The following is a 13,740-nucleotide window of genomic DNA, read 5'->3' as shown; positions in this document are numbered from 1 at the left end:
CTACACATGACTCAGGAAGAGATTGAGACACATGGAGGCACATTATATTATGCAGTCTCAGCAGACAAGATGTCATAGAAATCTTCCCATGTTAATATATGACATAAAGATGGAAGAATTCATGTTCGCAGGAAAATAACAGAAATAGTTCAGGATGGACATGATAATAAAATATATGTCTGCAGGTTATTGTTTACAATCAGGTTGTTTGTCATAAATGTTTACTTTTAGATAATGATATAAGAATAGAACATTACAAGTTACAGTCAACTCGCTGGTGTTAACAAGATGATTTATCATACCTCCATGTCAGAATGATGAGAACTGATTGGTCCATGTGATCTTGATAAAATACTATGTATCCCACCTTTGAGGGAAATATATTTCTCAGTTGGAGAATAAATCCCTTATACCCCACCAAAAACAAGACAGGCTGCACATGGATTTCAGAGAGGCAGAATAAATCCCTTGCACCCTGCTTCAAAGCAAAAAGCTGCATACTTTTTCCGAGTCAATGAAAGTCACGTGACACAGCACGAGTTAACCTCAGCTCAATCGAACAGTTGTTTTCTATCAATATTGAATTTGTTTTAATTCTTTTACAATGTCATATTAAATCATGTTGGAAAGATAAATTCATGAACCCCATGTACCATGAGTGAACCTGCTACAATTTATAGTACTGACCAGAGTGTTCCTGTTTACCGAAAATTACAAGTTTTTTACAGGTAATTCATTTGACTGTCAGTCCCTGTGGACCGGCAAATAAAGTACCTTTAAAATCTTTGTTGTTCACCAAAACATCAGTGATATTCAGATAAGTATATTTTTCGAATGAAGTCAGCTTGTCTGTTACCACACGGGTTTCCCCGTTGTCTATTTTTGGTGCAAGGAAAATACCTTTTGTTTTTCTTTGAGATTAAATATATATTTGTAGCGACTTCATCTCTAACCAAAGTGAAGTATTCAAAAACAATTTATGACTTAATTTTGCACGAATGATGTGTAGATCTAACTGAGTTACTTCAGAGATGAATCCATTGCATTTGTCATACACTGCATTGAACTTGATGTTGAAAGAATTAAAACCAGGTAATTTTCATACATTTTTTAATTCTTGAATTAAAAAGTGGGACTGCCAGAAATTGGGGGGACTGGCAATATTTAGAGTTGCCAGCCCACTACGTCTGGCAGTTTTAAAAGCCAGCAAGAACACTGCTGACAATCAAATAGTGATCATCGGAACGTTTTTGTTACAAACACCTGTTTAGTCTGAAGAATATGTCAACACACATGATGCAGACAAATGTCCAGATAAAATAACAAACCAGGTCACAGAGCTTGACAAGAAAGGGAATCAGCATAATATCTCTCCTTTAGCCATTCTGGCCATTATGAATTTGATCAGTTTTCAATGACTATCATAAAGATGTTTGACTCTGTAATTGAGGCCCTTGCTGCAGATTTCTAATTGTTACTATTGGAAAGTAGGGTCATGACAGTCGAGTTTGGAAATTGTACAGCACAAGCATTGTACATCATGAAGTAGACAAATACTGACATCAATGGATTGACACCTCACTGACCATGGTGACAAAACCAACCTTTACTCTCCATTGCATTCAGACACGTGATGCATGTTTGTTTTCATGTTTAATACAGTCTCTCGTCTGTACTGTCACATTGCTGTCCAGTTCAAAGGCTGGAAATAAAATGAAGTGTTCTTCAAGGGTTTCATTGACAACGAATTTGCTGGGTGTATGCTAAACAGGTAAATGTTCTCGAAGCCAAAGAAACAAGAATATGCAGAAAATAGCAGCAGAAGAAAAAAGAACCGATTTCCAATATCACAGACAAAAACCTCCCAGGAACCAAATCTTGCAAAGACATATCTGAGAATAGCTATGAGGATGTATTGTAACTTTGAAAAAAAAACCTGCAAAAACACCATAAAATTGGTACAAAAATTCTCAACTCAGCAAAACACGTAAAATTCTGGTAAAAGCCAAAATGAAAATTACCCAGACTTGTAGAAGCTTGAGAATTCTAACCGCAGGCATTAGAGAGGCGATCCTCCTCATTTATTGAACAGTTGGCAGCTTGCCCGACTGCCAATCCAGTCAGCCAATCTCTAAAGAACGGTGCTCGGCCCACGCACTATCCTCCCAATCAGGCTAACAGAATCAATGAGAGGACAAGCAATATCCTGTGCTCCAATCTACCTTATTTACTGAAATACTGGTCAAGCCTCTCACTTCAACAAAAGCCATGGCAGAAATGGCTACAGTTTTCTCACTGCTGTTCCTATGAAATATTGGGATGCCAGTGAAGAATTTAGAGAAGAGTCACCGTGGCTGAGAATTAAATCTCTGGTTGGTATAGGTTGGTACCTGGTAGGTTGTTCATTAAAAACCAAGTTTAATCAAAATAGAACCAACAGCTTTGAAGCTCACCTGACATTTCAAATTTTTAGAGCTGTTTATTATGCCATACTATATACTACAAACTATAAATAGTCATAATTCAATGCTCTGCACAACAGAAACATTCATTGTGATAGTTTTTGGTATTGGTAATTGACAGCAGACATTTTTTAAAGGTTTGGATATTTACTAACTTTTCTAGTCCAATAACTTTTCTAACAGCAAATAAATTTCAAACCTTAGTACAAACACCAGTTATTTCCACACAAAATGCCTAATCTAATTACCAAGAAGTATTTTAACATTGTTCCACTCAAATAATAATTGTGGCACAAGTGTCGCTTATTAAGAAAACTAGAAGATACAGAGATATACAAAATGATGAATACTTCACAGACAATGTCTGACATTGGACTTGGTCTTGATACATTAGACAGACCTGAAACTATTACACTGTTATTACCAACCCAACAAAGTGATGACTTTCAGGGAGCAGTATGGGTGACAAGCACACACTTGGTGATGTATGTCATGGTGGACAAACCTGCCATCACAGAGCCAATCACAAGACATGATGCCCCTGCCACCATGGTCAGTAGACATGGGGGTGGAAGGTGCAAGCAGTCAAGCACCAGGTGTTGAGATCATATCCTGCTCGTGGCCGGGTTGTTATTCAGCCTTGCGACCGACAATGTTTACAGGTCTACAGTGTTGTCACTACCTCTAGTTTACAGTACATACACCATGTGCACTCTAAAGAACCTACTTGTCCGATGGTAGATGACCAGATGGTGGAAACACAAATACGTAAATAGACCCAAAACACAAATGTCAAAACGTGTGGTGTCACCCTAGGCAAGGGACTTAGTTCAAACGTGTCTCTGTTCACCCAGCAGGGAATGGGTACCCGAGATGTGAGGTGGATATAAAAACCCTCTAGCGCCTTTAGTTAGCTTGGGTTGTATATACTTCCCAGGTAGTTAAGCATGATAACTGAAATGCAAACGGATCCACTGGTCAAGGTACAAATAAAACCGCATTTAAGCAGATACTAGTACCTGGATACTTGTGGAATAAAAATGTATTATATAATAATAACGATAGAAATTAAAACTAATTGAACTGATCAACTGATGTTTTTTTAAATCAAATCATGGTTTTCTACCCTTGAGAGAAAAGTAATAACCTATGCAAAGATGGCGATCCTCCCGCTGCTTCAAAATGTGACATGTCCACATGTGTCAGTCCCTCCAGTGTTTTGTTCACTGGGTCATGTGACTCGGTTGTGATAACTCCTTGATCTGCACAGTTCTATATGGAAGTCTCCATTTCTCAGTACTTACTAACCTCCACAACATTTGGCTTAAACATGAATCAATAAGGAGAGGCACTATTTGTGACGAAACCACTGTATCGATGGTTCTAAAGGGAGCTAACTCTGCTTGGCTCATAGAAAGTGCAAGGTGGGTCAACATTCGAAACCAAGTGCAAACGTTGAAGAGAATATGTACTTTGTAAAAAAAAACTGCATTGCAAACTACTATTCCTTCAATGGAACAAGTTCCCGGCAATGCTTGTCCTATGTAAGAATTCCATCCATGTTTACACATAATATTCCTGTTCATAATGATATGGCCCACGACTCTTATTATTAGCTGATTATATTCATGTGTCATATTGGAAAATTTCTTTTTCATTTCATTGGCAAGAACCATTTTAAATTTGCTGCACATTACAGATGGAAAGACGACCATAAAGTATATTCAAACATTTGATTAAGAATTCTGTTCACCTTAGGGGTTAGATGAGAATATATATCTTGGCCATCGACGGTGTGTCTTACGTAATTTTCATAAATACGAAAATGATTGACATTGTTCCAGGCAGTAATGAGAGTGACGTCTCTTTCCCAATATGAACAACGGATAAAGAGGTTTTACCCTACCTCTCTTTAATACTATCATCTGAAATACTCTGAGAATTCCAGCGCAGAAAAAGGACCCAGTAAGTCATGCCTGTATCAGAGCTGACTAACCTTGGGACCAGGTGGCAGTGTATTGTTCCCCTCAATACTAAATAAACGGGAACCCGTTTGGTAGGGTCTGTAAAATTACAATGACAACTACTGATGGCTTGATTGTAACATACGGTAACTTAAGGACATATTTTACTTTTATCAGGAACACATCAAAGTGGCATGAAATACAAAAACTCACTATTCATGTACACAAAGAAATACTCTGTAACTGCAGGCATAATGCATTAAATCATCTGTGATGATGTCGTCTGTGATTGAAAAATAATTGTTCTCTCATTCAGAAACTCAATCTCGTCGTCATTCTTGGACCAATGAATAAGAATAGATGTTATTCTTATTAAGTTTATTTGTTGATTTCATGTCGCAACATATTACGAGTTAACAACTATTTGGCCTACAGGTGAGATTGTGCTGCAACTAGCTTAGAACTCTTATACTTGAAGGATATAACCACTGAAGTTACCTCCCTTTAATAACCTTGGATCATAATGATGGCTACCTGGTATGCATGATAGTGACCATGATGATTGGTTTAATTGCCCATAGGGCAAGAAAATTTTAACTTTGGCAAAAGAGCAAAATTTTCTTACTAATTTTTGTCCCAGTAGTAATCATGGTATTTCTGTTTTCTCAGTGTTTACCATGTAAATTGAATTGCCTGTTTGTTGTTAAACGCTGCACACAGAAATATTCAAGCTGTATGATAGCACTCTGTAAATAATCAAGTCTGGATCCCACAATCCAGTGATGGATATCATGAGCACTGATCAACTCAATTTGGGATATAATGACATGCATCAACCAAGTCAGCGAGCCTGACAACCTGATCCAGATAGTTGCCTCTTACGACAAACACAGTCCCCTTTTACAACAAGCATGTGTTGCTGAAGACCTATTCTACCCTAGAACTTTATGGTTGACCATGTATATTGACCAGGCTCTGGAAGAATGGATACTACTACAACCATCATAAGTGAATGTTTAAGTAATGGACAATCACGTTTTGGCTTGTATGTAAGTGTGAGTTAAGTATCAAGGAGGCCTGTACATACATGAGTCTGTGACACACAATCCAGTGGTTGATAGCAAGACCGACAATCTACTTCATTGGGGTATGATGACCCACAAAAATTTAGATCACATTGTCACCACTTGCTCCTCACAGTACAGAGGTATCTAATCCTGGTTTCCCCCATGAACGCACAACAGGAAGAAATACTGTTAGCACATGACGCCAAGTCCCACATGATTCCCGATAAGCGGAGTAGTTCTACAGGCAAGTGTGTCCCAATCAGTCATTCTCACACAGACAAAGCTGCTTCTCTATACATACATGTAATCTCCACTTGTATCCTATTACAGATGACTTCTGGATGTGAAGGGCAACATCATGGACACATAGCAATAGATTTGTCTGGTTTCTATTGACCTCCAGCTTAACAATAGAGGATGAAAGATTGCAACAATCATTGGTCTGAAGGTAAGGCAACCTCACTGAAATGAGTGTCTGATGCTGTGTGTATATTTCTAACAATAACTGTTGCAGTGACATTTGATACAGGTCTTCAGGGAACATGCATACATGCATAAATGCATTTTTTGTCATTTGACTCCAAGCATTATTTTTCTGTTTCATTTGAAATTAACTTCATGGATTATTCTTGTATACAGGCCTATTTTTTATCTTGAGATAAGTGGAATAAGTGAGTGATGGTTATTTTACAGAATTGTCGGCAATATTACACATCACACAATGTAACCACCCACTTCACCCGGCTCTCACAAAAACCTTGTGTTACAATGCACACCATCTGGGTATCACACATTGAGCCAGGTCACACAATGTAACCACCCACTTCACCCGGCTCTCACAAAAACCTTGTGTTACAATGCACACCATCTGGGTATCACACATTGAGCCACGTTACACAATGTAACCACCCACATCACCCGGCTCTCACAACAACCTTGTGTTACAATGCACACCATCTGGGTATCACACATTGAGCCAGGTCACACAATGTAACCACCAACATCACCCGGCTCTCACAACAACCTTGTGTTACAATGCACACCATCTGGGTATCACACATTGAGCCAGGTCACACAATGTAACCACCCACATCACCCGGCTCTCACAACAACCTTGTGTTACAATGCACACCATCTGGGTATCACACATTGAGCCAGGTTACACAATGTAACCACCCACATCACCCGGCTCTCACAACAACCTTGTGTTACAATGCACACCATCTGGGTATCACACATTGAGCCAGGTTATACAATGTAACCACCCACATCACCCGGCACTCACAACAACCTTGTGGTCCTGAAATCTCAATGGGTCAAATGATGATCCGAAATCCAACAATTCCCCAGTTCTGATATATTTTCAGAGCTCATTTTTAATGGGAAGGTTGGTACCTGAATAACCCTGTTAGTGCATGTGTTCTCATTCATACAGTGATCTTCATCATATTTCTAAATAATTTATACAGATTATACTTCCAAATCAAAATTTGGCAGTTTTGCAGAAAACCTAAACATTATTATTGTCTAAGCTGAATTGGAGGATTCCAGAAAAAAAGACGACAGAACAAAGTAACGGCTCCATCACGGTTGTTTTCCAAACCTCAACTCTGGCATTCTGATAAATGAGTTTGTCACAGAGGCCCACGCAAATTATCTCCCTTTATCAAAGACGCCAAATCAATACTTTCTGCATTCTGTTAGGATGCAAAGGTCAGGGAACATCCAACCACTCGGACCATAGCCAACACATTTATTATCCTGGAAAACAGCAGCCTATGGTTGATAATGCAACTAGGTATTGTATTATGATGAATCAATTATAAATATTTTAATTGACAACATGAAAACACATCTTTATCTACATGATATTATTCTCTATCGCCATTGTACATTGAATCACACTTTAATTCAGTTCATGAGGGCAACAATTATGGTTACTGATTGGCAAATATTCCCATCCTTTCTTTTATCATATCTATATCATTGTCATCAGGGCAAGAAAACATAGTAGCATTGCATTACACCCCACCCTGAAAAGTAGGAATATGCTTTTTTGATCATACACATTGTGAAGATGAAAAGTAAAGAATAAAACATCAAGAACATCATCCATGAAAATGATGCACTTAGTTATTACAACCATTTAACACAAAACTGTTTCAACCATTCCTCACTCAATCATTTCAACCATTCCTCACTCAATCATTTAAAGATCAGCAATCACAGGCCGGACACTACATGAAGCCCTGGAAGATCAGCAATCACAGGCCGAACACTACATAAAGCCCTGCAAGATCAGCAATCACAGGCCGGACACTACATGGAGCCCTGGAAGATCAGCAATCACAGGCCGGACACTACATAAAGCCCTGGAAGATCAGCAATCACAGGCCAGACACTACATGAAGCCCTGCAAGATCAGCAATCACAGGCCGGACACTACATGAAGCCCTGCAAGATCAGCAATCACAGGCCAGATACTACATGAAGCCCTGCAAGATCAGCAATCACAGGCCGGACACTACATGAAGCCTTGCAAGATCAGCAATCACAGGCCGGACACTACATAAAGCCCTGGAAGATCAGCAATCACAGGCCAGACACTACATGAAGCCCTGGAAGATCAGCAATCACAGGCAGGACACTACATGAAGCCCTGGAAGATCAGCAATCACAGGCCAGACACTACATGAAGCCCTGGAAGATCAGCAATCACAGGCCGGACACTACATAAAGCCCTGGAAGATCAGCAATCACAGGCCGGACACTACATGAAGCCCTGGAAGATCAGCAATCACAGGCCAGACACTACATGAAGCCCTGCAAGATCAGCAATCACAGGCCAGACACTACATGAAGCCCTGCAAGATCAGCAATCACAGGCCAGACACTACATGAAGCCCTAGAAGATCAGCAATCACAGGCCAGACACTACATGAAGCCCTGCAAGATCAGCAATCACAGGCCGGACACTACATAAAGCCCTGCAAGATCAGCAATCACAGGCCGGACACTGCATGAAGCCCTGCAAGATCAGCAATCACAGGCCAGACACTACATGAAGCCCTGGAAGATCAGCAATCACAGGCCGGACACTACATGAAGCCCTGCAAGATCAGCAATCACAGGCCAGACACTACATGAAGCCCTGGAAGATCAGCAATCACAGGCCAGACACTACATGAAGCCCTGGAAGATCAGCAATCACAGGCCAGACACTACATGAAGCCTTGCAAGATCAGCAATCACAGGCTGGACACTGCATGAAGCCCTGCAAGATCAGCAATCACAGGCCGGACACTACATGAAGCCCTGCAAGATCAGCAATCACAGGCCAGACACTACATGAAGCCCTGCAAGATCAGCAATCACAGGCTGGACACTGCATGAAGCCTTGCAAGATCAGCAATCACAGGCCAGACACTGCATGAAGCCCTGGAAGATCGGCAATCACAGGCCAGACACTACATGAAGCCCTGCAAGATCAGCAATCACAGGCCGGACACTACATGAAGCCTTGCAAGATCAGCAATCACAGGCTGGACACTAAATAAAGCCCTGCAAGATCAGCTACATATGATCCTTGTACATTATTCACTTGAATTACAATCATCAACATCAGCTGACAAAGAAGAAACAACGTCTCCTTCAGTATGCAATTTATCTTTAAATCACAAACCAAATAGCTTCTATTTCAATATTTCACAGCTGAGAAACTCCAAACAAGTTCAACAGACAAGAGAGTGGGAATTTCTCCCTTTCCAACCTTACGCTATGTATTATTTATTGTTCCTGACACAAACATCCCAGAATCAATATACAATCTGCTTTACAACGTTTCGAGGTTGACTTATGCTGTCCATGTCTATGTACTTGGACATATGATATACAACACACCAGTCTTCTGAAATAAAACCATCTCATACCATGTCACATTGGTATGAATTCAGCGTATCAACATAACTGATAAACCAGAGCTGTTGGTTTGCTGGTGTCTACAAATACTGTCTGACATATTGCTGCTGACACAATAATAATGTCCACAATAATAATGAAGCATTTTTTTTACACATAATTCCATTATACTTAGACAGCTACTGACACATATGTTGGACTGAACAGTTTCTGTTGATTAAAATACAGAAACTGGGACACACACTGGTACTGCCATCAGACAAAAGGGAGATAACTGTGGATGGTATGGAGCCACCAGTATTACAGCTATGTGATGGGGACCTGTAACTGAGCGTAACCAGTGGTTGATAATGTGAACAAGGATCCATACTCTTACAGTACGATCACACACAATCAGCCAGATTATGTTGAAATCAAATTCAAACGACAAAATGTTTGTTTATAGCAGTAGCTTTGGGTCACAGGTCTTACTACAATTGAACAATTATCCAGCACATGCAGTGTCTATCCACACCACTTACAAACAAATTTCAAGGTTTTACCGAAAATGTAAACTCTGATCAAAATCTTATCATAATCAATGACAAAACAGTTTGTCAGGAACAGTAAACATAAAGATTGTGTTTGTATAGCCTATAGTTTATATCTACTGAATTTATAAGTGAATGTCTCATTTTCATTAAGTGATTTAACTCTATTTTCAAACACTCAGGGTTATTTTTTATATCCATGTAACTATGTTTCATACTTCAGCAAATGTATGTTCTTAATCATGTTAATAGCGAAACATAACGGGAAAACAAAACTCACTTCAGAACATAACTAAACACATCTCAATGTTCTATGCTAAATGCTTCCATCAATAAAAGGAGGAATATAAGATGCATCAACAAAATATCCCCTGCAATGTACTGATTCAACAATAACAGTAACAGTATCTTTTTGTTGAGTCTCTCAATATGGCTATATTGCATGGGCTAAATCATTAGGAGGTAAAATTACATGCTAACATATGCGATTAATGTTTGAGCACATAACTACTGCCATGGCCAACCGGACTTGATATGAAACTACCCACATTTTCATGTCAGTTACAGGAAAGATCATTCATCACACCTGGACATGTGACAATAGATAACCTGTATTACAACTCCCCCGCAATTCTGGGGTAGGGTCCCCATTACCCTGGTTATTACCTGAGACTACTGGCAGGACATACGACGGATACAATGTCAGGTTGAAGATAGGTGTGTTGAGTCAATACTAACATTCACTGTACCATCAGGATATGCTTTGTAGCGGCCTGTGAAGCTGATAACAGTTGGATTGTTTACCATGACTTCACTATCTACAGGTTAGCGCTGGGACAAGTCCAAATTTACTACCCGAATACCCACCCCCTATTACCTGACCCTACCCGGGTACCCACTGTAGGTCTCAGGAGATGTCCCAAATGTCCAATATGGAACATTTTTAGCATAGTCCTGGCAAAACGTATTTAGACACATGTATTAAACAATCTGGTCATTCATACACTTAAGTTGAATTAAGTTATATCTTTATTCAACCATATGAAAAATCAGAAAGAATGGGTGCATAGTCAGAAAGAAATGCAAACATTAGTGACTTGTAGTGTAACCATAGAATTCTAGATAATTTTTGTCATTAAACAGTATATATCACGTGACTAACCATGGGTCCAGATAGTCCTGTGGGTACCTGGGTCCTACTTAGTACCACCCCTACCCGGGTACCTGAGTTACCCGTCCCAGCCCAACTACAGGTTGTTGAAAACTAACATAACCTTTGTCAGATGATACATCATTTCACACAGCAACCTTATCTCCCCACCTTAACTCAGTATGCCAAATATTTTCTATCAATATGGTCTTCCACAGTCATACATACATAATATCAACCTCAGTGAGGTAGGGTGGGGTTAGGCCAACCTTAGGTACTGATGACAACTAGAGTTAGAGTTGACCTTAGTTATGTTTCTTCGTGAAAGAGGAAGTAAACTTTAACAAAGATCTAAGGTTAAAATCTTCCGACTTGTTAAACAGGGCCCGAGAAGTATGAACTTGTCTGTTACCATGGTTACCACCCTGACCAAAACCTATTAAGAAAACATTATTCAATTCTTGAAGAATTAACACAAGACCCTTACAGTCAATAATACTTACAAACAAATGCAGTTGAAATCAATCAATTTCTGGATAAGAGGTTCAAACATTTGTAATCACAACATCGTCTACAGTGACCAAAAGTAACTGCACTCCAGAAAGTACATTTGATCAATATCATTCATATACAAGACAATTTAAGCTCTCCGAAACTTGTGGTTTCCGACAAAACAAAAAATATTAATCCTACCCATCCCTGCATTGTAATCACACACCTTTATTTTTAACTTTGTGTTTCCAAGGATACCAACCTATGCAAATTCACAGCAATGACGAAAATATTATATAAGTTCTCTGTGATGAATTAACATGTTAATGGGAAGGACACTATGGATAGAGATATGGTTTAATAATGTAATGGGAGGAATTTAACATTTGTACTGTACAGATGCAAACAGTAACCATGGTAACCCACTATGGTTAAAGAAATGATAGTACATTAGGAAGCATTAAAATAATCATTTTCAAGCATTTACCATGTAATGATAAGTGATGCATTTCTAGTTTGGTTTGATCTGTGATTGAATCTATGAGAAGTGAGTTTGGAGCACTATTTCACTTACATCACAACATGTCAGCTTGATGAGTGTAGAAAAGCCCCAAGTTATGCAGGTCTTACACTTTTAAGATTGTTGTAAAACCCACTAGTACAGGTATGGTGCTGACAAACCTAGAAACATAATCAGGGTGAATCTGGGATTCGAACCCACAAAAGGTGTATGCCATGCCTGAAGGGCGCAACCTTACACATCCAATTGAACAGCCTTACACCCCTGGTCCACCCGAGGGCCCAAGCTATGGGGTCAGTCATATAGTTGTTTGAAGGTATTATACAAAAGAATTCATCCAAATCAAAAGACACCTAGAAACTCATTTGTCAATATTCTGAAATTTGGATATAAACAATAACCATAACAATAGTGAAAATCAGCTATTGCAGATGTCAGCAGTAATGACCTATATATATTCAGTGATATAGTATTGGAGCACCCACAAACCCATATAATCCCACACATCAGTTGTAGTCATATACAAACAAATTGCCAGGCCTAATGAATGTTTGTTGTTTACATGTCACAATCATGATGGCCATGGTATAGTGCTTCCTTTTCAGATATAGTTGCTTTTGGCATTTTCTGATTTGTTTACATGTCTGTGTTAATATTATACACTGTTGTGTGTGCTTATACCATGTATACACCATTATTATTCATGACATCAGCGAGCAGTTTCCAGCCTTAAATAAATTGCAGTCACGCCTGTATGTGATTCTAACGGTTTATCCAGCAAGGATCAAATAACAACACTATACAGCAAAATCAACTACATTTTTGTATCTTATCAAAATGAATGTTGAAACCTATTTGTTTCAACGGGGTTTTTTTCTCCTCAGCTTAACATGGGTTGTCATAAACCGATCTTAAAAATATATAATTGGGTTAAATTATATTTGTATTTTATAAACCGATGACTCAAGTATCGTCATGAAAACAATGACACTTGTTGAGTTCCCGATCTGAATCATCGGACTGTGCTATATTGGCGTTTATCCCCAGGTGAAATACCGCTGTTAACGTCTGACGGTGTGATCGGTTTGTATCCAATGTTGAACTGTGTGTCAAGTGACATTGGACGACGTGACCATGGTAGAGTGACATTACTTACCCTAGATATGATTCATTAAAGCCATCGGACATCGGGTTGACTCATGACAGTTTCGGCGGTCGATGAATCCGATGCCACTAAACCTCACCGATGTGTTGATGTCAGGAATTTGGAAGTGACGTGGTTTTCTAAATGTAGATACAAACACCTCGGGCAGAGTATTAATACTATTTGGAACACAACTAGTCATATTGTTTTGATTCCCGTGAAGCCTTCTGCTGTACGTAGATTCATGGATTTTCATATCGCTAGTCACTGCACTTGCTTTATTCTCGGCAGTAGAAGAAACAATTGTGGTCATTTTAACCCAGTTGGAATAGGTTCGGGCTTTGGTATGGCGAGGAAATATAAACATTTGGAAACAATGGAAGAAATAGTGTAAACATAATCGTGTTATCCATCTAACGAGGAAGTATTAGTTCCAACATAGATATGTTCTGTCTAAACGAGGAAAAGAATCTTTGTTTGTAAACTGTCCAAA

General features: G+C 39.2%; 1 protein-coding gene across 2 annotated transcripts in view; it reads right to left on the bottom strand.

The window, feature by feature from the left end:
- Window positions 1–13,387, bottom strand: part of LOC139473490 (mitogen-activated protein kinase kinase kinase 13-B-like) — an 83,611-nt gene extending 70,224 nt beyond the window's left edge. For both annotated transcript variants that reach the window (XM_071256100.1, XM_071256102.1), the window contains exon 1: window positions 13,260–13,387. The gene's annotated coding sequence lies outside the window, so the exon portion shown is untranslated. The remainder of the gene's footprint in view (window positions 1–13,259) is intronic.
- Window positions 13,388–13,740: the final 353 nt, after the last annotated feature.

This window comes from Haliotis cracherodii, unplaced genomic scaffold (assembly GCF_022045235.1).
Source record: "Haliotis cracherodii isolate W230 unplaced genomic scaffold, xgHalCrac1.p SCAF_29, whole genome shotgun sequence".
NCBI classification, from domain to species: domain Eukaryota; kingdom Metazoa; phylum Mollusca; class Gastropoda; order Lepetellida; family Haliotidae; genus Haliotis; species Haliotis cracherodii.
This window is presented reverse-complemented; position numbering and strand designations above follow the sequence as displayed.